Below are 24,958 nucleotides of genomic sequence, written 5' to 3' on the forward strand. Positions count from 1 at the left end.
CACATGGTAGTTCATAACTGTCTGTAACTCCAGTTCTAGGGGATCGAACACACTCACACAGGCATACATGCAGGCAAAACACCAATGCACATAAAATAAAAATAAATACATTTAAAAAAATAAAGTAAAACCTACTTCACAGGGCTCTTGTCAGGATTAAATGTCCGTCAAGTGTCAAGTTCTTACATACTAACCAGCAGTTAATAACGGCAGTCACCAGTAGCTATCATAAGCTATTATGTTATTTATGATGTAGAAATACTAGTGTCACAGAGGAAGAAATCAGGTGAGCAGCTGAAGTGGGACACTAAATTCTATATGTTTTTAAAAGCTGCACCAAAGACTTCAGATTGCAAAGTAGGCTGGGTACTGAGAGTTAAGAACCCTCAATTACAGCCTTATATTTGGGTTTCATACACTGCAGGTTTTGGGAAGCTACTGAAGATCCTTCAGCTGGACAGACTTTAGAATCAGAGTTCTACTTCTGAGAGAATTTAGAACCTGCTCAGTGAATTCACACAGCTCACAATCAGTGAGTATAATTATAAGGATGATATAGATGTGTTGAACACTTACCTATGAAGTGTTGTGGAATATTAGTTAAACTATATAAAGATGTGTTACATTTATGTTGCAGAATATTACTTTAACTATGTTAAGCTGTGCTGCATTTGTTTAACTATGTAAAGATCTGTTACATTTGTTTCCCCTTACCTGCCTAAGGCACCCGATTGGTCTAATAAAGAGCTGCATGGCAAACAAAGAAAGAAAGAAAGAAAAGAAAAAGAAAAACTCTCCTCTTTCCCTTATGTGGATAAGAATGCTTGTGGATAATACAGGGGCAGCTGTGAGCACGACCGCTGTACCACCTTTTGGACATGCTAGGCAACAGAGGAATAGGAGGGGCTGGTGCAGGGGCTGGTGGGCCATGAGGATTAGTAGGAAGAATGAGAGAAAAAGAGCAGGAAAAGCCAGGGGACAGTCAGCCAGGCAACTGCCAGCCAAACAGACATGAAGAAAGCAGGAAAGGACATACAGAATGAAAGAAAGGTAAAAAGCACCAAGGCAAAAATGTAGATGACTAGAAATAGGTTAAAGATAAGTTATAATAAGAGCTAGCAGAACAAGCCTAAACTAAGGCCCAGCATTCATAACTAATAAGTCTTCCTGTCATAATTTGGGGGCTGGCAGTCCAAGAAAGCCTGCTACACTGAAGCATGTGGAAAGATTTTTACATTCCATATTGGTTTTGAGAAAAACTGTGGGGCTGGTGAAATTGTTCAGTGGGTAAAACTGCTTGTTGCCCAAGTCTCATGATCTGAGTTCAGTGCCAGAGCCCATGATGGATGGACAGAACTGAATCCTGAAGTGGTACCCTGACCTCTACACAAGCTTTGTGGCACACATACATCACACACAATACATCACACACGCACGTACACACACACACACACACACGAAACTCTTGGACAAATCTCATCATTTAAGATATTTGTAACAAGATGGCCCTTAATATTTTATTTCTAACGTTTTAAGTAGAAAGGTTTACAAACTTTTTTTCCACAAGTACTTTTCGAGCATCACATCCAATTTTCAGTGTTCGGGATCTGAGTGTGTGGGGACACAAAGTTGGTGAAGTGATGGACTGAGTGCTTGCTCCTTCATCAACACCTCCCTTCCTCCCCATGGGTGGAGAAGATATTTTAGGACAGGAAGGTGCCTCTCTAAAATTATACTCAGATAGTGGCCTGTGAAAAGCAAGGGCGGGCTCTGGGGTTCTTCCCCTGAATACAAGGAAGGAAATGATTCTGAGTCCTGGGCACCTCTGGTCATCAGCTGAGACTCTGAGGAGGGGGCTGACATTGGGATGGGCAGTAAGAGCTCCGTAGTTACCACATGCCACCTGATGAACTCTATCTCACCAGGCAGCCAGGAGTTCTGGTGAATACGCTCCGTGCCAGGGACCTGGAATTGTGCAACTAATAGTCTGATTCCATGCAATCATACATAGTAAGCCCTTCAGAAGTTACGCCACTCTCCGTATCCAACAGATAAAGAAACAGGCCTATGGCAGAGCAAAGATTTGTTTTGGGGGTCATATAGCAGCAAATGGCAATATTTGGGGCCTATGCCTTACTTGAATTTGGCTCTTTTTAATCCATGCCATGGTAAAAGTGATGGACAGAAAAATCTTTTCCCAAAGTATAGAGAGCACATAGCAGAGAAGGTCACAGAGGTCTAGGAATAGGAGCTTCAAATCCTGGGGACAGCTCTAGCCAGCTTCTCAGATGTATGCTGGCTACCTTAGGGGACTTATACCTTCTTTATGTAAATGATATAGACCTTGTGTTTCTGCAAGAGACCACCCAGGAGCAGAAATGAGATCTGTTTCCTCACCCAGTTTGTTGGATACAGAAAAAGGACTTTTGGGTCCATCAGACGACACAGCTATGGGAACCAATGGCTGGGCGTTTAAAGACCTGGTGTAGCCCCCATTCTGTCTCTGTCATGTATGTGTCTCTGGCAGCCCCCAGACGCTTTGGAATTTAGATTTTGTTTCCTTATCTGTGACATGAGACATTTGTGTCCAGTTATCTGGATTTCTGAGTTAGAATCCAGAACAGGTAACTTGATGGTGTGCTAGGTCAAGTACAGTTTTCTACCAGACTCATCTCTAAGCACAGATGTTCCCTATCTGGACTGACTCTGTCATCTGTGGTAGACAGGATTTCATACGGAGTTTTCCATGTACATCACCATGATACCTACTCCAGGTTTTGAATATGAATCTTTCTACAATTATTTGAAGGAGGAGAAAATATAAAATATGGTCATTAAGTCTCTCAGTTTCAGCTTCCTCATCTAAAAAGTCTGGAAAATAACGACATTTCTTGGTTGTGAGTTTAAATAAGAAACTTTATAATACCCAGGATAATATCTGGTATAGATTTCAATTTCCCACTTCCAGGTCTCCCTTTTCACTGACACTGCTTTGGGCCTAGTCTAGGTTTCCATCTCACCTGGGCTTCTGAAAAGAAAACAAAAACAAAAAACCTCTTGTTCCCATGTCTCCAATCTTGCCTCTGCAATTTAATTCCTCTCAATAGCCAGAGTGATATTTTGTATATAAATTAGTTCATACGTCTCCCTTGGTTGAAAGCTCTTCACGATTTCTCACTGAGAGAAAATCTCAAATCCCTCCCGATGGGCACAGATCCTTCCGGCCTGACCCCTACCTGCCTCTCTATGGCTTTATCGCTTGCCATTTTCTCTGCTCAAGCACACACTGTTCTCTGCCTCATTATGACTTGGATTCTGGTCTCAACTTACATATCACTTCCTCAAAAAGGCTTCCCTGGACTCTCCTGAGTAATTTTCTCTCAAAGATCTCCCAGTCCTCATTATTGCCTCTCCTAATATTCCAGGATTTGCACAATTTACACTTAATCATTTATATGCACTGCTACCACCCCCACACAAATATAAGCACTTTTAAGCACAGCAATCAAATCTATTTTACGTCCCTCTTACTCTGTACCCAGTACAATCTGAAGGTGTGGTTCTCAGGGAATAGTTATTAACAGTTGAGCAGTGGACACTCAGTTTACTTTCCTTTCTTTCTCAAAAATATTGTTTCATGTGTCCGGGGCTCTTCACTTACTTCAGAGCTATGGGTGTGACACTGGGAACTGAGATCCGGGCTTTAACCCAGGATCTTGAACAGGTCTGCTTTGTGATGCAGGACAACTTCCTCAGGTTTTTTTGAACTTTGGTTTCTTATTCATTTAATGTGGAGTTTTAACATCTACTTCAAAAACACGGTATGAAGGTACAATGAAAGTGAATGGGAAGCACTTTTATCGCAAATAACTATAATAATTCTGAGTACTTCTAGTTCTAGGGTATAACACTTCTTTTTCACAGAAGACAACAAGCTTTTGGGTTAGCATACCTGGATTCAAGCCCTAAAATAGGTTCCATATCTCTGAACCTCATTTTCCTTACCAATGAATAGATTTACTATTTCCTTCCTACTCACCACACAAGGCCATTAGGGGGCTTACACAGCTTGCACGAACAAGGTCCTGTAAGCTGGAAAGGGCTTTATGTAAAAGTAAAGGCCTATTTTTATGAATCCCTGGCTCACCTCCCGAGGAGACTCTGGGTAAATAAGGTTGAATTAATGTTCCCAGTGACTAGAGCCAAGGAGAGTGCTTTGGCCTGGAAGCCAAGTTCAGACCTGGCTCCCATGGGGCCAAGTCTCTGTTTAATTCCCAGTTAAAGACTACACCTCAGGGAGTTGAGTAAAAGAGAGGGGAGAAAAGTCCCCAAACAAGACATGGCTTATTTGCCTGCTCTACTGTCTGCTCATATAGAGGACTTGGCAGGTCTTTGTCTAGGCCTAATCCTCTCGGTTCTTCCTCCCAGGCCAGGTATACAGACTTACTAGAAGTCCTGAGAGAAGGGCATTTTATCATCTGAACTGGTAACAACTAGCTTCACGCCTCTTCACTGCCTGTCCTTACTCCGGAATGGCATGGAAAACAGACTTTCCTGGATATCCAGGGAGGCAGTGTTAAAGTGCACAGGAACAGCACATGATCTGATATGGCCATCCATCCATTTGCTTGTGACTAGGACAAGTTCTAAGCATCAAGCTGAGACTATGTAAGATGATAAGAGATGTTAGATACTAGGATCTTTGGTACCATTTCCAGCTAGTGGTATGCTGCTGGTAAATGTTTAACTACCAGCTCTCCTAGTATAGTTTTGACGAGAATGTTGGTCAATACTTTAGTATAAGGAACATAAAAATGAAATAACAAAGGCGTCTATTGAAATCTTGATTGACCTATGAATGGCGCAAATGGTTTGTTGAAAATGATTGTTTTCAAATACTGTAAAACTATTTACTTGATTGTGTGTATTGTGCATGTGTGTGTGTGCACACGTGTGTACACATGTGCATGTGTATGATGTATGTGCTGAGTATGGGTGCACGTCTACCAAGGTTTGGGAATGTGGAGGCCAGACAGAACAATGTAAGGAGTCAGTCCTTGCCTTGCCCCTTGAGTCCAGACAGGTCTCTCTTGCTGTGCACTGCTGTGGAAAGGCTAGCTGGCTCCCAGCTTCTGGTGGTTCTGTCTCTGTATCTCATCCTCCTGAAGCCGGCACTGGAATCACAGATGGTTGAGTTTACATGGGATGCAGGGCATCAGGCTTGTGACAAGTGCTTTTCCCACTAAACCTTCTTTTTGTATGTGATTTTCATAATATAACAGTAGTAGACATAAAATAATTAAAATTTACTCTATCATTTAATCTTAAGTCTAGATTAGATGATTAATAAAATAGGCCTGATATGAGTCTCTGGGTTCAATCCCTGCCCTTAGGGGAAAAAGACAAAAGAAATGTAAACTTTGGAGTTGCTAGTGACAGAAATCAGGAGCAACGACGGTTAAGGTTAAAGGGATGGAAAAGGCAAGAGAATGTAATTAGTCTTCATTGAAGGCCTCTGTGTGCCTCAAACTTCTAGATAATCTTTACATCTTGAACCATACTAATGAGAAAATAAATTGAACTCAGAATAAGTAACTCCCTTCCTTCAAGCAGCCTGGCACTGCTATCTGAATTCAGATCTGTTCACTCTAAAGTGCTGGACTGCGCTGCACACTGTACCACCCACAACGCTGTGTTGCTATCTCTTTACGTGTGTGTGGTGTAGAATAGGCTGGTGGGTTAAGGGAGTCCTGACGGAACTGGATATGCAGACATAAAGCTCAGAGACCCAGTAACAACCTCTTCCACTCACCAAGCTTTCTTTACATCATTAGAACGTCTATTTCCAGTCTCTATCCCCAAGATCTTTCCACTGTACCACACATGCCATACTGCTTCATACACAAGACACATCATAAACACCCCAGTATCAGGTGCATCTCAGTGCTTTCACGCTGGAACCAGAGGATGGCAGTGTTGAGTCACAACAGGCACAATGCTAATAATAGGAATTATGCCTGTGGAAATATTCTCATGTTATTAGTTGCTCTCTTCAGACATGGAAGAGAGCACATTACTCACACTGTAAGTGGTCCCCATGGGCTGCCCATCCCTAGTGGTTGGTCCACATTCCCACTCTGAGTGTGGAAGGAGGTGTGGCAGTGCTGAGCAACACAGAGATTTGTCGTCAGACAGACTTGGGTTGGAATCTCAGCTCTGGGTTTCCAGTCATCTTGGACACACAGTGTCACCTCTGAGAATTTGTTTCTTAATTTGTGGGTATGTTGAAACAGCACACTTCATCATCCTTCTCTCCAAGCCTGCTCCTCCTCCTCTGTTCTGTGTCTGAAACAAACTCACTAAGTTTCCCAAGCTAGAAACTCAAGTGTAAACCTTGACTTCTCTTCTTCACTCAGTTCCCTTTTTCCCCACATGCCAACCTAACCATGAGTTCGATGGTACTTCCTCTTGAAACTTCTATTCTGTTCTGGCTCTACTCTAATTTGCCTGGATTATTGTTGGCATTTGTTTTAAAGTAAGAAAAACTTTATACAAGATAGTTGGATTCTTATTTTTGCTTCTGGACTTAGAAACTGATTCTTTGACATGCTTTTTTTGTTTGTTTATTTGTTTTGTTTTTCAAAATAGGGTTTCTCTGTGCAGCCCTGGATGTCCTGGAACTTGCTTTGTAGACAAGGCTGGCTTCAAATTCAGAGATCTGCCAGCCTCTACTGGAATTAAAGGAGAAGCTGCCACCACCACCCAGCCATTGACATGTTTAATCCCCAGAAACTAGGTAAAGAACCAGATGCAGTGGTACACATCTGTAATTAAGCATTCCTACAGAGGATAAGAGGTGGAAACAGAATTGTCCAGAAGCTTCCAGGACAGCTAGCATGGAGTATATGGTGTAGCAGGAGAAACAATAAAAAAGACCCTGACTCAACAAGGTCCCAGGTGAGAACCAACTCTTAAAAATCATCCTCTAACCTCTACACAAACACACACCATGGCACACATGTACAATAATAACACACCCAACCCAAGAAGTTAATTAATTAGAATGATGTCCAAGTCAAAGTGAGGTGTGAGTTTATTTTCTAGTCTTGCTCACTGAAAGACCCTACAAGCAATGGCATCATCATAGAGGCAGTGAGGAATGATACTTAGCACTTAGATCTGTTGTTTAGCCAGGCTGACCTTAAAGTTACTACCTTCCTACCTCAGACCCACAAGAACTTGTAGTTGTGTGCCACCATGTCTAGCCCCAGCATTTCTTTTTTTTTTTTAACATTTATTTATTTATTATGTATACAATACTCTGTGTGCATGCCTGAAGGCCAGAAGAGGGCGCCAGACCTCTTTACAGATGGTTGTGAGCCACCATGTGGTTGCTGGGAATTGAACTCAGGACCTTTGGAAGAGCAGGCAATGCTCTTAACCTCTGAGCCATCTCTCCAGCTCCCAGCATTTCTTTTTTAAAAAGCATTCTCCACTAAATGGAACTAGAGTTTTTAGGAAAACCAAATTCTTCCCGCACAAAGGCTAGCACAAAGTGAGCCTGATACACAGTGACGGAAAGCCAGGGAAGGAAGTCTAACACATGAAGAAACGCTGAAGGAACAACAAAGCCAGTCAGGCTGGAAAATGCTGTTGTATCAACGTGGATAGTGGTGGTATTGACTGCAAGCATAAGATACTATGCACAGCGAAAAACAGAAGTCAAAGGGGTTAAAGCTGATAAAGCAACAAATAAAAGATAATGAAGAGGCTTTCTTATATTGCAGGAAGAAAAAATGATAAGGAATAATGATGGAATTAGACAATTATTTGGTGATCTCTATAGTAATACCTGTTTCAAATAAGCATCATCAATTAATGTTAAAATTTGTGGGTATTCTCAAATGATCTTCCCAAAAGACATGCGTTAAGCACAGAGCTAAAATAGTCACTTTACCAATAGTCCCAGCTACTGGTGGGGAGAGGAGCAGAGGGTTACTTGAGTCCATGAGTTTAAGACAGTCCTAAGCACATGCATAAACCTCCATCTCAATCAAAAACAAAAACCAAAGGAAAAAAGACACAAGATAGAAAGCTATTTTTATGTAGAGAAATCCGGTAGAGGCCACTTTGAACAAGTGAACTAAGTTGCTGTTGCCATGGGGATACACAGCCATCACACACCTGAGTGAGTCACTGAGACAGTATACCAGCTCTGCAGTATTCCTGCAGACATGCATAACCTTGAATTCAGTTATGAAGAAACATCAAAACTCAAATTAAAACAAAAGCTTACAAAATAAACACATTTTTCAAAACTATCAAGTCACAAAAGACAAGACTAAGAAACTGTTCCAGTTTAAAGAAAAAAAGAAACTTTAAAAATATTTTTTTTTTTTTTTTTGGTTTTTGAGACAGGGTTTCTCTGTGGTTTTGGAGCCTGTCCTGGAACTAGCTCTTGTAGACTGGTCTACAAGACTCACAGAGATCCTCCTGCCTCTGCCTCCCGAGTGCTGGGATTAAAGGCGTGCACCACCACCGAAAGATTCATTTTTATTAAAATCTTTAAAATATTTCTATTTCTCTCTGTTGTGTGCGTGCGTGTGTATGTGTATGGCTCATGTATACAAGGTGCTGAGGAGGCCAGAAGAGGATGTTGGGTCCCTGAGAGTTAAGAGTTACAGGTGGTTTTGAGGTTAGTTGCTGGGAATCGACTTTGGTTCTTCTGGAAGAACAGCAAACATGCAACCACTGAGTCATCTGTCCAGGCCCCCAATAACTACTTATAATGTGTGATTCCATATTGTAGTCTAGACCAGAATAAAAGAAGTTCACTTTCCTTCTTCTTTTTCTTTGGTGGGGGGTGGGAAGGGGATAAGGTCTCACAACATAGCCCTAGCTGGCCCGTAACTCACTATGTAGACTAGGCTAGCCTAGCCTCAAATTCACATAGATCTACCTGCTTCTGCCTCCCAAGAGCTGGGATTAAAGGCATGAATCACCATGCCCAACAATTATTTTCTTTTTCTATGAAGGATATTAGTAGACATGACAAAATTTGAATAAATTCAAAGATTAGATCATAATACTATACTAATGTAATGTTTCTAATCTTTGCAATTATACTATATCTGTACTGTTGTGAGGAAATACACTAAAATATTTAAGAACAAAGGATTAGAAAATAATTATTTGCTAGGCAGTGGTGATGCATGACTTTAATCCCAGCACTCGGGAGGCAGAGGCAGGTGGATCTCAGTGAGTTCGAGGCCAAACTGGTCTACAAAGCCAGGGCTGTTACACAGACAAACCCTGTCTTGAAAAACTAATAATAGTAACAAGTTATCTGGGGTGCCCAGCCTCACTGATATATCTATAACACAACTCCTGTACCTAAGGCTCAGGGAACATCACAGAAGAAAGGAACAGAATGACTGCCAGAGGCAGAGGACCAGGGAAGTTGCTGTGAGATTGTTTCCTAGAAATGATAGGGAAGCTTCACCTCAACAATATGGTTGCCTAAACAAGACCCGCAGAAACACACTAATAAACATGCTAATGTCGAAAGGGGAAATCTCCCAGGGCCCCATCCACATACAAAGAACAACAGGCAACTAAGGGATGCTAAGAGTGGGAGAAACGGTCTTCCCCAGGGATGGGTCTCCTAGCTGGTTATTCAGACCCAAGTGGCCAGTCCTAACATCATATACACATAAGTAACACTAGCGGACTGAGCAGTTTATTCCTACATATGTTTATGTATATGTAACAATAACAACTAAAGAAAAAGAGGTCATGATTTGAGGGGAGGGGTTTGTAGACAGGGTTTCTCTGTGTAGCTCTGACTGTCCTGATACTCTGTAGACCAGGCTGGACTCGAACTCACAGACATCTACCTGCCTTTGCCTCTAGAGTGCTGGGATTAGAGGTGTGCACCACCACTGCCTGGCATAATTATAATTTAAAAAATAAAAAATTAAAAGCAATATATGTCATATATACATCTACATATGTATCTATTATATATAATAGATGTACATATTATATGTATATATATATACATCTATCTCTTATTGAGATAGAAAAAAAAGAAAATAAGAGTATGCTAAAGCAAATGTGGATACGGGTGACAAATACATGAGATTTGGGGGTACTATTTTTTTTTGCAATCATTTAAATCTGAAATTATTCCAAATTATAAAGTAAGAAATTTCCACAAGCATATAACATTTTAATTATTCCTTTCTAAATATATGTACATTGGTGCTGTTGAGATGGCTCAGTAGTTAAGAGTTTGTAATGATCTTGCAGAGGATGTGATTTGGTTCCCAGCACAAATGGCATTGACTCACAACCACTTCCCCAACAGATCTGAAACCTCTGACCTAGGAGGGCACCTGCAATCCCGTGTATAGGCACACACATTGACACACTTATTAGAAATAATAAAATCAGTCTTCAACTGCACTTGATTTATGCAAATATGAAAAACAATTGGGCCGGCATGGTGGCAGCTCGTGCCTTTAATCCCAGCATTTGGGAGACAGAGACAGGCGAATCTCCGTGAGTTCGAGGCTAGCCTGGTCTACAAGAGCTAGATCCAGGACAGGCACCAAAAACTATAGAGAAACCCTGTCTCGAAAAGAAAAAAAAAAAAAAAGAAAAAAGAAAAACAACTAGAACCATACAACATTCTTTTTTACTTTATACTTTTATTACTTTGGTACAGAATCATGAGCAGTTTTCAATATCATCTAAAACAATTTGAAGGCAATTACTGGAGGTTGGAGAGATGCTCACTGCTCTTGCAGAGGGCCAGGGTTTAGTTCCCAGCATCTACCTGAGGTTCTTTTTTTTTTTAATATTTATTTATTTATTATGTATACAATATTCTGTCTGTGTGTATGTGTACAGGCCAGAAGAGGGCACCAGACCTCATTACAGATGGTTGTGAGCCATCATGTGGTTGCTGGGAATTGAACTCAGGACCTTTGGAAGAGCAGGCAATGCTCCTAACCACTGAGCCATCTCTCCAGCCCCTACCTGAGGTTCTTAACAGCCATCTGTAAATCCAGGTACAGGTGATTTGATGCTCTCTGGCCTTCTTGGAAACCTGTATGCATGTGGTGCACATAAACCCACACAGGCACACACATATGTATTAAAAAAAAAAAAGATTAATGGCTAGGAGATGGTGGCGCACACCTTTAATCCCAGAACTCAGAAGGTAGAGGCAGGCAGATTTCTGTGAGTTTGAAGCCAGCCTGGTCTACAGAGTGAGTTCCTGGACAGACTCCAAAGCTACTGAGAAACTTGAAAACAAAAACCAAACAAACAAAAAGATTAATGGATACACAATATTTTTGTGGAGATAATATAATTTACTTAATTCATTTTAAGTTATCCTCATATTTTTGTGCCAACAACATTTTATATCTCTCACATATAAATAATATTTTTATATTGTTTTATTATATAATACAACATACCTTATATATGTATTATATATATTTATCTATACATATGGTTGCTTCTTTGAATGATTGCACTTGTGCGGAGGTTAGACCCTGTGCAGATCAAGGAATAACTTGGAGGACTCAGTTCTGCTCTTCTACCATGTGGGTCCCAGATCATCAGGCTTGCAGGTGAGCACATTTACCCACTGAGCCATCTTGCAGGCTGCTTTGTTCTTTTTAAAGTGACTATCAATACAAGGTCAAAACATATTTACTTGTATGTCTCTCTTATAAGATTGTGAGCCTGTGGGACAAGTGCTGTGTTTTAATCCTCTCTATATCCCTAAAATTGGTCTCAGCATGGGTATTGTTAGGCTGAACTAGTTAGCCTACATCATACCTGCTCAGTGACTTTTTAAGCCTTGCCTTCAATTTTCAGGAGCTAAAATAAGAATTCCCTTTGAGATGTGTAGCCCAGAACGGAACCTAGCCTACTGCCGACAGCTGTGATCACTCACATCCTTCTTCCCTCATCAAATGCTGCCCAGAATCACACCTGAAATCCCAGTGCCTTGTAGAACTGACAAGCCCCAGAGCAAGCTAGAACTCTGTTAAGCATCCCAAACTGAAGAAGGAACCTGGGGGCATCTGGGAGCTTGCTATGCCATCTTAGTGGCTTAGCTGCAGGTTGAGAAAGTAAAGGGCTTAAACGAACACAGATGGGGTTTTATGTTTCACTTTCAACAAAATTTATATACTATATACGCTTGTACACAAATAAAAAAATATTTATTCTTTTTCCTTCCCTCCCTCTTCCCTTCAGTAAACCTCTAATTTCTTCGCCAAATATTCTAGACCAAAGGGGTAGCACCGAGTTGGAGGGGAGGAGAGTAATAAAAACAAGACAAAAACAAAAAAACCAAGAAGCAAAATTTGTTTGGCTTTGTGTCCGGTAGTGATAACAATCAAATACGATCCCCAGAATTTGGACTAGGCACCTGATGGATGATGACGTCATTGGTATCTCTGCTCTCCTGCTTGAAAAGTTTGAGATGGGACTCTTGTGTATTGCCTATGTTGGGCTCCAAACTCCTGAACAATAGTGATCCTTTTGCTTAGCCTTTGAAATGAACAGATATTCTGGTGGATACAAGCATGCCTGGCTTCACCTTAAGCTTAAAGAGCAAAGGAAATTCTAACAGGGATGACCCTAAACTCCCTGGAAAACATTCTTAGCATACTGGCTTTCTAAAGGATGCCGATGGTGTGAAGACAAAAGCAGGGAATTCTACCAGAAGAGGAATTATGATATATTTTAAAGTGTTGGCAGAGTGGTGGAAATCAATACAAAATTGGGAGTGGGATAACCAAAACAATTTGGAAGGAGGAAGGAAGCGGGTTAGAGACAGGCCAGGAGCAGAAGAGAATCAAATGAGTAAGGAAGCCGGGGAAATAGCCATGGAACGGAATGGTAGCAGACAACAGGATTTTTTTTTTTTTGTTTTGTTGATTGATTGACTGTGTGGGTGCATGCAGGCCTCCTGTGGTAGCTGGTTCTCTTCTTCTACCATATGGGTTCCAGAGATGGAGCTCAGATCACCAGCTTGGCCCTTTACCCACTGGGCCATCTGGCCAGCATATGACAAAAAGATTTCAATCAAACTCCTATCAAGCGGCCTCCATCAGCAACAGAGTTTGAAAAGGAGGGAAGAAGGTGTGAGGCAAGAAGAAACTGGTCCTGGGAACAAATGAATCATCCTCACGTAGTAGCTCCACCCTAGATGTCATGATTATTCATAAACACATGCAGGCTTTTCTGCAGTGTTAGTGAGCTAGGCTTGGAAAGGGCCGGGCGGGCGAATGCCAGGTTGGCAAACTGATCTGAATTAAAGGGCCCAATTCCAGATAGCAAATTTTATCAATAGTAACTTACTCGAAGCATGTTTTCTTAATATTTCACAAAGGACTGTTATCAGATGGGAGACTGGGGGAATCACAGTCTACTTCCAGCGTTTCATTTGGTTGGATATACTTCACAAGGAAAATGGTGGTACCAAGGCACTAGACTCATGGAGATGTGAGGATGAATCAGAGTTTCCTCTGAGCCCTTTTCTGTCGTTACAAAATGGGGATAGTGGTTTTTTTTCTCTGTGGTGTGACTCAGAATGTGGCAAAGGAAGACTTGGGGCTGTACAGGAACAGCTTTCATTGATGAGAGGCGAACTGCTAGGTTATATTTCTGGGGTGGCTGCTCAGTTATTACTTGAACGGTTCCTGAAGTCCTCGTGTAATTTCCTCAAGATCCGATACTATTACGCTATAATCTAAGGTAAGGAAAGATTGTTTATAATATTTTCATGCAGAAAATGCAGTGATTCTATTTTGATACCTGCTATGCAGCAGAATGTCAAAGGATCCAGTGTATTAGACTCTCTTCTGCAGTGGAGGATTATATAAATGCATTAGTGAGATTTAGGGACATTTCACTCAGACCAGGACACACACACACATACACACACATAACACACACGGTAGGGGGAGTGAGGTGGGACAAACAAAAACAAATGGGTACAAATCAAGATGAAGAATGACGTTGTGTTAGGTCGTTCTGGAGTCAACACAAATTGGAGCCGTGGGCCAGTCCTTTCATCCCTAACCTTCACAAGCAGTGAGGCGGGCAGGAGAAAACAGAGGTTCGAAATATTACGTAACTTGCCAGGGTCGTAAAACCATTCAGGATGTAACTGGAACCAATGGTATCAGGATCTGCCTGGCATCAAAGTCCTTGCTCATTCTAGCACAACACCCAGAAGAAACAAACAAGCAAACAAACAAAAACACTGTATTTGGGAATCTGGGGGACCAAAGGGATTTAGAAAATTTTCTCTTTTCCTATTTCTCTTCGGACAGTCTTTTGTGTTTGGTCGTGACGTTAGCCCTAGAGGCTGGGCAAGATCAAACAGGAGGCATTTGTAAACAAAATTATTGCACAGCCCTCAATACACCCACAATTTCCCTCTTCCAGAGTCTGACCTAGGATTTGGTAAGGGTGGGTGGTGCAGAGGGCTGGAGAAGAGGTGGTGGCCCGGGTTAGGTTAGTGAAGGGATGATTCTTTTCTTACCTTTAAGTTGTTTATCAGTTTCAGAACAACCCGCTGCTTATTTTCTTCTTTTGGTCAGCGTTTTATTTTTTTTCCCCTATTTTGGGGGGAAGGTTAAGGGTTAAGGGGTCCTGTAGCAAATTTCTGTAATGAATCTGCACAGTAGCTCCAAAAAAGTTAAGGTTAAAGATTATTCCTTTATCTGTTTTGGGAAGGGATCGTGCATGTGCTTTGAAAAAGATAAAAGGAAGATTTGTTCTGGGTCACTCTCCTTTCGTACCGACGCACGGAGGGGATTAGAGGGGACCCCCTGTGTCCACGAGAATGAGCCGAGATTCTCTCACATTCCCGCTCGCGGGAGCGGGTTCGAGTGACAAGAGCATTCACGTACCTTCCGGAGGGAAGAAAGGTGCTGGGGTCTGACGGGGGTGGGGCTGGGGGAGCCGACAGCTTCCGGCTCCCGGGAAAGCCGCGTCAGGGGCGGGCCGCGGGCCGCTGGCGGCGCAGGGCGCACGGGGCCCCGCCACCCCTAGGCCGCGCCGCCTCCTCGCCTTCCCTGCCGCTCGTGCTCGGCGCGGCCGCCGCAGTCCCGGCGCCGTTGCGGGACGTGGGGTCCAGGGGGCGCTGTGGCCCAGTGGCGCGGGCGGCTGGAGCGGCCACCGCGGCGCCCGAGGCTTCGCCGAGCCCGTCCGCCTGCAGCGCCTCGGTCGTCCCGCCGTAGCCTGCGCCCCCAGACGCGCTCCACCGCGCTCCCCCGGACCCGCGTGGCTGAGGCGGCCCCGGAGCCGATGCGGCTGGAGGGACGCCGGGCCTCAGCCTCTGCCGCAGCGACCGCAGCCCCCTCAGGAGTGCGAGGTTTCGCGGCGGAGCCCTGCTGAGGAGGAGGCTTGCGGCGGAGGGAAGACCCCCCGGCCATGGAGAGGCGGTGAGTGTGGCGCGCCGCGGTGCGGGGCTCGCCGGCTCGCGCCGCTCAGGGGCCCTGGCGCCAGCTATCGGGCCGGGCGGACGGTGCGTCCTGGCACTGCGGCCGCCGCGGGCACCCCGCGGCTCTGGGGCCTCGGCCCTTTTTCTGTGGGTCCCCCGGGAGACTGGAGGTGCGCGGGGGGCGACTAGGCCCCGCGATGCCGAGAAGCCCTTGCCCGGGCCTGGACTGGGTTCCGGCGTGGCCGGGTACGTGAAGACCGGGCTGGCGGCCGCACCGGTGCCCTTCGCGTTTGTCCCGGGCGGGGCCGAGCGTGCCTTCCTTCCCAGGGCCCTGCGTGCACGTCCCGGAGGGAAGCCGAGGACGCTTGTTTGCAAACAGCTTTGCTTCCCTGTGCCCTGGACTGAGTCCTGCGGAGCCACCCCCTGGGTGGGGAGTGGGGAGTATTGAGGTGCAGAGAGTGCGGGTCCCCGAAACCCCTGGTACTCCAGGACTAGCATTCGCGCCTCTCCTGCTAGAGACACAGCCTTTTGCGTCTTATTTGAGGTGAAATTTCATCACCTGCCGCAGGCTCATCCTTTCCGTCTTATGTTACATCTCGTCTCTGAGCGAGGTCTGCCTTGGAGAAAACCCCATCCCATCTTTGCCATGCTAAGTTTCCTAGCTGAGCTCCTACAGTTTAAAAAAAAAAAAATCTTTTCTGAATACGTCTTTTCCACCTTCAAAGAGACAGGAAATGTTTTAATGCTTCAGTCCTTGTTACAAAAATGTTCCACCCAAATAAGGAACGGATGGCAAGAGAATTTCAAGTCGAGCTAATTATCCTAATAACAAGGACCTGACAGAAATGGGATAGATGCTCAATTGTTAAAGGAAAACGATTTGTTTTGTTCCGGTAATATTGTAAAAAAAAAAAAATTGATACCACAAGTCAGTATTGGGTGCTTCTTGTTTATGATAAATGTGATTACAGGTTATTCTTCATTTCCTATTATATAGGACTAATGTGTACATCTAGAACTTTGATTCATGAAAATATGTATATACAGTAAAAATTTTGCACACACGGAGAGGTACTGTATCGGCTTTCAGTACGTATTTAATAAACCAGAGAGAAAGAGAGAGAGATCACTGATAATGTCATAGTACATTTTGATGGTCATTCAACGTTTAAAGTGAGATTCTAGTGATGGTGACTTGTAAAATTATTATTATCAGTAGTAGTAGTGTTAAATTAAAATGCTGACTGGTTCTATTTACAGCCAGGCATTTGTTTAAAATTTATAAAATATGTTATTCCTTACCTGAGAGAAAGCCATCAGTTAGTGTGTACTTTCCAGACTCTTCCTGTCTTAACCTGCCTGTACAGCACAGGAACCTCCAGAGGTCTAAGGAGGTTCAGTGTGGTGAAGAATTTTGAGGACCCAGCGTGTTAGGTGTTTTACCCTTGCTTTGGTCAGCTCTTGTGTAAGCATTTGTAACTGGAAAAAGTTGCCTTGACTAGGTATTTTGGTGAATTTAGGTTTTAAAAGTCTGATCTTTCCAGAGTGTGTCTCTAAAGACCAGTATTAGAATCAGTTGGGAGTGTTCTGATTAAAACACTGGTTTTAATCAGTGGTTCCTGGTCCCCTTCCTCCGAACTGTGGTGACAACAGTAACCCAAAGACCGTGATGTTCATCACCCGTCCTGATTCTTAGCACTACTACATTTGAACATCTCGTAAGCGTTAAACGAGACTGCTTAGGTGAACAAACGTATCGGCTCTCTAGCAAAACTGTCGTAAGTGGCTTTTCCTAGCTACAGATAATGGTTTTATAATGCAGATAGAAAAACTGTTTTGAGGGACAGCTGTTTCAGTCGATGAGCATTGAGAGCCTGCTATGGTCTTGTTAAGGAAGGCTATCTGGGCATTCATCTTGGCAATTAATAAAATTTTATATTGTCTGTAAAATGTGGTTGATATTATACTTAATTTGGAAGGCTGTAGGAGACAGCCACCGAAGAAAGTATTGTAATGTATAAAATTTTTAACAGTTTTAGCTATTAGTACAGGTTCTGTTCTAGTGCTCTGGGAAATACAAAAATGACCAAGGCTTCTGCTAGCAATTGGCTAATTGTGGAAGCAGGACAAGTTTAATGAACTATTACAAGACTGGGTCAGAAAGGTGTTGTAATTGAATAAAATGAGCTAGATCTCTGCTAGGTTTCTGTGTCTCATCCAATAACTGGCCCTTCAGGAGCATTGGTAAGGGATGGGAGGTTACTCAGTGGAAGAGGACTTGCTTAGAATGTATGAGCCCCTCGGTTTAATTCCCAGAATTGAGGGGAAAAAAAATCACATGTAGTATTCATTTCTTTTCCAATTCCTGATTCAGTGTTTTCCTTAAAGAAATAATGGCATATGTTGCCTGAAAAGTACTAGCTTTATATTAACTCCTTCGTGATGAAAGAACAAATGAATGGGTTGGGATGGTCCCATTTCCTCTGTTGCTAAGCTACCATTTTTAGTCCATGCGCTAAAGTTTGTTTGTCTCCTCTTATGTGCTGGCCACAGACTGGCTGGTTTCAAGGTACAATGTTTGATTAAAAGAATTTCCTAGATTTTAATTCAATTTTTTTTTTGTTTCAAGGAGGTGGTACATACGTGTTTTATGGTTATTAATTGCATTGCATGCTTTGGTGCAGAGATGGAGTCAGATATGAACAGGAATCCTTTCTGCATCTCTTAGAGCAATGTGACACATGTTCTGAGCTCCTTACAGTCTCTTGGAGTAATGGTACCCCTCCCAGGGAAGTAGAACGTTTCTATGAGATGAAGTGATCGTAGACACTGCAGAGACATGTTCATTTCTATTCTTCCTTTTTGGGAAAAATAAAAACCAGATCTTGTATATTCTATGTGGCTTAAAACTTGGTAGCTTGACTTATTTATTTGAAACTAGTTTGGGATTTTTTCTTTTTGAAAAATTTGATGGAAAAAATTTAATACTAACCAGTACACACATTTCTCACCTCATCTTTCGTTTAATAAACTAATATTCTGGATGCCTAACTTGCTTGTTAATTCACTTTAAGTTTTACGTTACTCTGTGTGTTTGGCCTGCGGTGTGCTAATTACTATATAGAGTGTCATTCTTTTTTTTTTTTTCTCTTTTTTTTCTTCTTTTGGTGTTTTGAGACAGGGTTTCTTTGTGTAGCCCTGGCATTTCTGGAGCTAACTCTGTAGATCAGGATGGCATCAAACTCACAGATCCACCTGCCTCTGCTGGGATTAAAGGTGTGTGCCACCACTGGCTGGCTGTAGAGTGTCATTCTTAGTATGTAGTGATAATAGGAAAATACTTAGTTGCAGATACTGAGCAGAAATAGTTCATGGGCTTTGTTTAGTTTAAGAACTGAGGAATATTATTCAGAACAAAGACTTTCCCTTATAATCTGTAGTGATGAGAATCAGAGTTCTTATAATTTATCATGTGTAATATTTCAGTCTTGTAACCTGTTACAACCTTGAACAGTCTGTTTACACTTTTTAAGTCTTAATTTATTCTTCTATAAAACAAAGCTAATATTACCCACTTTGTAGGATTATTACAAGGATTAAGTGATATAATATATAAATCAGAGATATAGTTCTGTTCCATGGAAAATAAGCATTACTCTAGAAATGGAAAATATATTTGAGTTTTGAAAAAGTTTAAAAGATCATTAATTATTTATATGGTTTTCTGCTAAGAAATAAAGCTAGCATGATCGATTGTAAAGCATTGACAATTAAGGATGAGACAAGTTTGCAGAGTTAGTATTTTGATTATATAGCTAATAGAGTGTCTATACTTTATTATAAATTTATTTAATGAAATAATTTAAAAATGCTTTTTATTTATTTTTATTGAGCTCTACATTTTTCTTTGCTCCCTTCTCTGCCTCTCCCCTCCCCTTCAACCCTCCCCCCAAGGTCCCCATGCTCCCAATTATTCAGGAGATCTTGTCTTTTTATACTTCCCATATAGATTAGATCTATGTAAGTCTCTCAGTGTCTGCATCGTTGTCTAAGTTCTCTGGGATTGTGATTTGTGTGCTAGTTTTTTTTTTTTTGCTTTATGTTTTAAAACCACTTATGAGTGAGTACATGTGATAATTGTCTTTCTGTGTCTGGGTTACCTCATTCAAAATGATGTTTTCTAGCTCCATCCATTTTCCTGCAAAATTCAAGATGTCATTTTTTTCTGCTGTATAGTACTCCATTGTGTAAATGTACCACATTTTCCTTATCCATTCTTGGATTGAGGGGCATTTAGGTTGTTTCCTTCTGGCTATGACAAACAAAGCTGCTATGAACATAGTTGAACACATGTCCTTGTGGCATGATTGAGTATCCTTTGGATATATACCCAAAAGTGCTATTACTGGGTCTTGAGGAAGGTTGTTTCCTGATTTTCTGAGGAAACGCCACACTGATATCCATTTTTCTCTTCTTTTTTTTTCTTTTTTTTTGGGGGGGGGGTTTTTCGAGACAGGGTTTCTCCGTAGCTTTTTGGTTCCTGTCCTGGAACTAGCTCTTGTAGACCAGGCCGGCCTTGAACTCACAGAGATCCGCCTGCCTCTGCCTCCCAAGTGCTGGGATTAAAGGCGTGCGCCACCACCGCCAGGCCACAATGATATCCAAAGGGGTTTTACTAGCTTGCTTTCCCACCAGCAATGCAGCAGTGTTCCTTTTACCCCACATCCTCTCCAGCATAAGTTGTCACCACTGTTTTTGATCTTGGCCATTCTTACAGGTATCTCAGAGTTGTTTTGATTTGCAGTTCTCTGATAACTAAGGATGTTGAGCATTTCCTTAAGTGTCTTCAGCCAGAAAATGCTATTTATAAAACAGTTTCTATTTTATAAATTAGGTAGTACTTTAAAATTTTTTTCTTTTGAAACAGGGTGTGATTTAGAGTCCAGGCTAGCCTAGAACTTGCAACTGTAACAGGCAATGATTTTTTTTTCTTTTTGCCTCCGTTTTTTTTTTTTAGATTTATTTATTTATTATGTATACAATGTCCTGCCTGCATGTGTCCCTGCAGACAGAAGTTGGCACCAGATCTTATTACCGGTGGTTGTGAGCCACCATATGGTTGCTGGGAATTGAACTCAGGAATTCTGGAAGAACAGTCAATGCTCTTAACCACTGAGCCATCTCTCCAGCCCCCCAGGCAATGATTTTGAACTTCCGATCTTCTCATCTCTATTCCCCAAGTGATTGGATTATAGCCATGAACCACTATGCTTGGCTTAAATTATTTTAAATAGTCCAATTTACAGAAATGAACTATTATAAAATTTGAATAGTATGTGTATGTTTGTATTTATACCTTTTCAAAACTTTTGGGAAAATAAGATAAAGGTAAAATCTCAGAGGGTATTCATTAAAGTCAAGAAACAGTTTTTCGAGTTTCTGTTACACAAGGGGAAAGGAATTTCATGCCTTTGACAGGACTCTTGAAGCCATGAAGACTGCTTCCACAGCACTAGCTGTAGAGACGTTAGAGGGAAGATGAGAGCACATACATTTCAGCCACATTTAGAATACTAAGGAAGGGTCTTTTTCACGGTCTGTGTCTTGACATACAATTCACATACACATAGTTTAACCATCTAAAGCATAAAATTTAATGGCTTTATTTATTTATTTATTTTACGGAGTTGTGTAAATGTTACTACTCTCTTTTTGGAACATTTTCATTGCTTCAAACTGGTATCCGTTAGCAATCACCCCAATATCTTCCTAATCTCCCAGACCTGGGCAAACACTAGTGGGTTTCTCTTCTAAAGAATTCCTAGCGGTTCTGAACACTTACTATAATAGAGTCATATAATGGGATTGGTTTATTTCTATTAGTATAATTGCATTTTCAGGGCTCAATAATAATGAATCTGTAGCTTATTTCTTGCCATTACTCATATACCACATTTCATTAATTCATTCATCAGTTTGGGTGTGCTTTTATTTTTTTGGCTGTCATGAATAATGTTAGTCAAGTTTTATGCATATTGTTATGTACATGTATATTTTCATTGCCTTTGGGATATACATAGGAATAGAATTGCTGAGTCAGGTAGTAACTCTGTTTAACCTTTTGAGGAACAGCCTTGTTGTCTGACAAAGTGGCTGTAATATTTTATGTTCTCACTAGCAGGTACGTGAGGGTTCTAATTTTTTCACATCCTCACCAACTCTTGTTATCTGCCTTTTGATATGACTATCTGAGTAAGTGTAAGGTGGAGATTCATAACTTGTTTACAGTCATTAGGTAAATTGTTGAAGCTTTACTTGGTGACAAATTGTCAGAGTTTTTGATGATAAGAAATGTTTTTGGCTTAAGGATAAAACTACTGCTAGTTAACTTATTAAGTGGAATTGGTTAGCCATGGTTGGAGGTGGTGATAGGAATGAAATAGGGACACCGGCTTTTTAAAAATGATTATAATAATTATTATTATTACTATTGTTATTTTGGCTCATGCTGACCTGGACCTCACTGTGTAGCTCAGGCTCACCTCAGATCTCAGGGATTCACTTGCTTCAGCCTCCAAAGTACTTGGATTATAGGCAAGCACTACCAGGCCTTCTTTAAAGAACATTTATTAACAAAAGGCAATTGTAAGCTCCAGGTTTTATTTTCCTTTAACTCTCGTAAAACATTTCTAAAAATTTAGAGTCCAGCATTTCTTTTTTTTTGATATACTTATTTATTATATATACAGAGTTCTGCCTGCATGTACACTTGCAGGCAAGAAGAGGAAATCAGATCTCATTAAAGATGGTTGTAAACCACCATGTGGTTGCTGGGAATTGAACTTAGAACCTCTAGAAGAACAGCCAGTACTCTAACTTCTGAGCTATCTCGCCAGCCTGTAAATTAGCGTCTCTAAGCACCAAAATCTGACAGATTTTTAATGACCATCATTACCTATTTATGATGTATACTTTTAGATAAATATAGATTAATTGCTGGAGATGGTGGTGGATACCTGTAATCCTAGCATTTTAGAGAACGGGGCAGGAAAATTGTCAATTGAAGGCCAGTCTTGGATTTGTAGTAAGACACTTTCTCAAACAAAACAGAGCAAAATCATTAGTCATTGTTCTTAGTCGTGTGTTTAGCAAATTGCTCTATATTCTATCCTGTGTTCAAGGTATTGAAATTTTTCTGTGATATTTTGTGAGACATAGTTCAAATTAACAATTATGATTTGGCTAATATTTTAAAGTTTTGTTGTTTTTTGTTGTTGTTGTTTTCAAGCAAGTTAGGAAATACTGCAGGTGACCATTGTTGTAGTGCAAAGGACAAGTTTGGAATCTTCATTATGCATTAGATGTGCTATTTTCCCATTTTAAGATTACTTTTAGAGAGTTTACTGAGATGACATAAGCCTGTAGTCCCAGGCTGATGCAGGAAAATCGTGTATTTGACGACATCCTGGTCTTCATCGTGAGACCCTATTTCAAGACACTCTGGGCTGGAGAGGGTAGCTTAGCAGTGCAACACTTTCCTGATCCTTTAATCTGAGCTGCATGAAAGACTAGTACTGCTCTTTGGTTGCTTTGAATGCCACAGTTTCCATATGAAGTTATAAAAAGCAGCAGTTCTAGAGCCTTTTTGGTGGGACTCATGAAAAGCCTTAAAAAAAAAGTTTGTTGTGGGGGGCAGAGTTTTACACTGTAGTGCAATATGGCCTTGAATTCCTGGTCCTCCTTCAGCCTCCAGAGTGCTAGGATTACAGGTGTGAGCCAACATGCCAGGCATAGACCTGTTTTTTTTTTTTTTTTTTTAATGTGTAATATGTTCTGGTTCTTATCTAACGTCTCATAGTTAAAGTGGTATTTTCTCTGCCAGAATTTGTTTGATTAAAATAAGGAATAAAATTGTGTGATTTTTTTATTACTTTTATTATATTATTCTATTTTTATTATATATTTTGTTATAGCATTTTTTATTATTCATAGCATCACATTCTGTGCTGGAATTTATAAAACCTTAACAGTTTCTTTTTTACATTTATTTATTTGTGTGCAAGTACATGTTGGTGAATGTGTACCATGGTGCATGTTTGAAGGTCAGAGGACAACTGTGTGTGTGTGTGTGTGTGTGTGTGTGTGGTATACCTTGTATGTATTTTGGAAATTTCAGATCTCGTGTACTGTGTTTTGAATAGATAGATGTCTTACTTGTCGTTGTTAGGAAAGTATAATAACTGATTTAGGCCTCAGTTCTCTGTTCTAAAAATCAGTTTTAGACTCAATAGCAAGGCCTTTTCCCACATGTAATACTATTTGGTATTTCAAAAAGTGAACTGAATGAAAAGCTAGATGGCATCAGATGACTTAACTCAGGGCTGTGGAGAGGAACTGGCACAGGTAAAGAATTGGGAGTGGTAGGCAGCTGGTGGAGACTGAGAAATATGCAAAAACCAAACAGAACAATTGTATTTTATATTATATTTTATTTTTACAAGTTTTTCTTGTAATTGAAAGACAGTGTGTTTCTGAGTAAAAACCTTGAAACTTAACATTCATTTCTGCCTTTGCTTATGACAGTGTGCATATGTTTAAGACAAATGTGTCTAGAGTTGTGTTGTATGAAAATAGGTCATTCAGTAGCATGCTTGAAATAACCTGTTTCATATTGCTTATAATGTGAGAATTTAGTATGAAATGTGTCCCTATTGTTACAGATCTGCGAAGTTTGTTTATAAAGGAAAGGAGGGCATTTACTACATTCTAAAAGGATGGAATACATTTTTATAACAAGATTTATATAACTTTCCCACTCTTAAGGCATTAGACTAATATTGATAGAAATAGACAGGTGATTTTGGCTAACCATTTCCTTGTTGGCTTATTTTAGGTGCCTTGGTTAATTGAATATTGACTTTGAAAGAAATTATCCCAGGCCAGGATTGCTCAGGTGTATTCCCTGGGAACAAGGAAATGTTCTCTAATCACATAAGTTTGGGTTTTGAGCAAGCTGTATTGATTACATTGGTATTTCAAAGACTGAGGAGTGGAAATGAACTAACAAATTTCTTCAGCTACATATTACCAAGCTTGTTTGGCTGTGGAACCAGCCAGGCTGTTCCTCAAAAGGTTAAACAGAGTTACTAATTGACCCAGCAATTCTATTCCTATATATGTATCCCAAAGGAAATGAAAATATATGTGCACATAACAATCTGTACACAAACATTCCTAACATTATTTATAATGGCCCCAAATTGAGAGGTGTTAATATACCTTTCACCAATCTAGGTCAGCTTTGATCTGTATTTATAATGCCTCATTCATGAATATTTAAACTCTCAGTCGATACGTTCTCATTACTTCCGTAAGGAATCCATTTTGTTGTTTACTGCTCATTATTAGAACATTTTCTTTTATATTTTGCAGAACATCTGCTTTTCTCTAGTGTGCATCCTTTTGCTTTTTGAAACT

At 41.0% G+C, this 24,958-nt stretch overlaps 1 protein-coding gene, 1 long non-coding RNA gene and 1 pseudogene across 5 annotated transcripts in view; 2 read left to right on the plus strand and 1 right to left on the minus strand.

Moving 5' to 3' along the window:
* The first annotated feature begins 391 nt into the window (after window positions 1-391).
* Window positions 392-7,283, plus strand: LOC126497999 (uncharacterized). The gene is made up of 2 exons (XR_007590742.1): window positions 392-532; window positions 6,649-7,283. It is a non-coding gene; the product is annotated as an uncharacterized lncRNA (long non-coding RNA).
* Window positions 7,284-10,741: 3,458 nt separating this feature from the next.
* Window positions 10,742-15,979, minus strand: LOC126498087 (skin secretory protein xP2-like; annotated as a pseudogene).
* Window positions 15,212-24,958, plus strand: part of Zfyve9 (zinc finger FYVE-type containing 9) — a 119,698-nt gene continuing 109,951 nt past the window's right edge. For 3 of the 4 annotated variants that reach the window (XM_050136106.1, XM_050136105.1, XM_050136107.1), the window contains exon 1: window positions 15,214-15,482. The gene's annotated coding sequence lies outside the window, so the exon portion shown is untranslated. Of the gene's footprint in view, window positions 15,483-24,958 lie in introns of all 4 variants that reach the window. The other variant, XM_050136108.1, reaches the window with a different exon arrangement.

The sequence above is a fragment of the Alexandromys fortis genome, unplaced genomic scaffold (assembly GCF_014885135.2).
Source record: "Alexandromys fortis isolate MF-2015 unplaced genomic scaffold, M_Fortis_MF-2015_v1.1 scaffold_13, whole genome shotgun sequence".
Taxonomy (NCBI): Eukaryota; Metazoa; Chordata; class Mammalia; order Rodentia; family Cricetidae; genus Alexandromys; species Alexandromys fortis.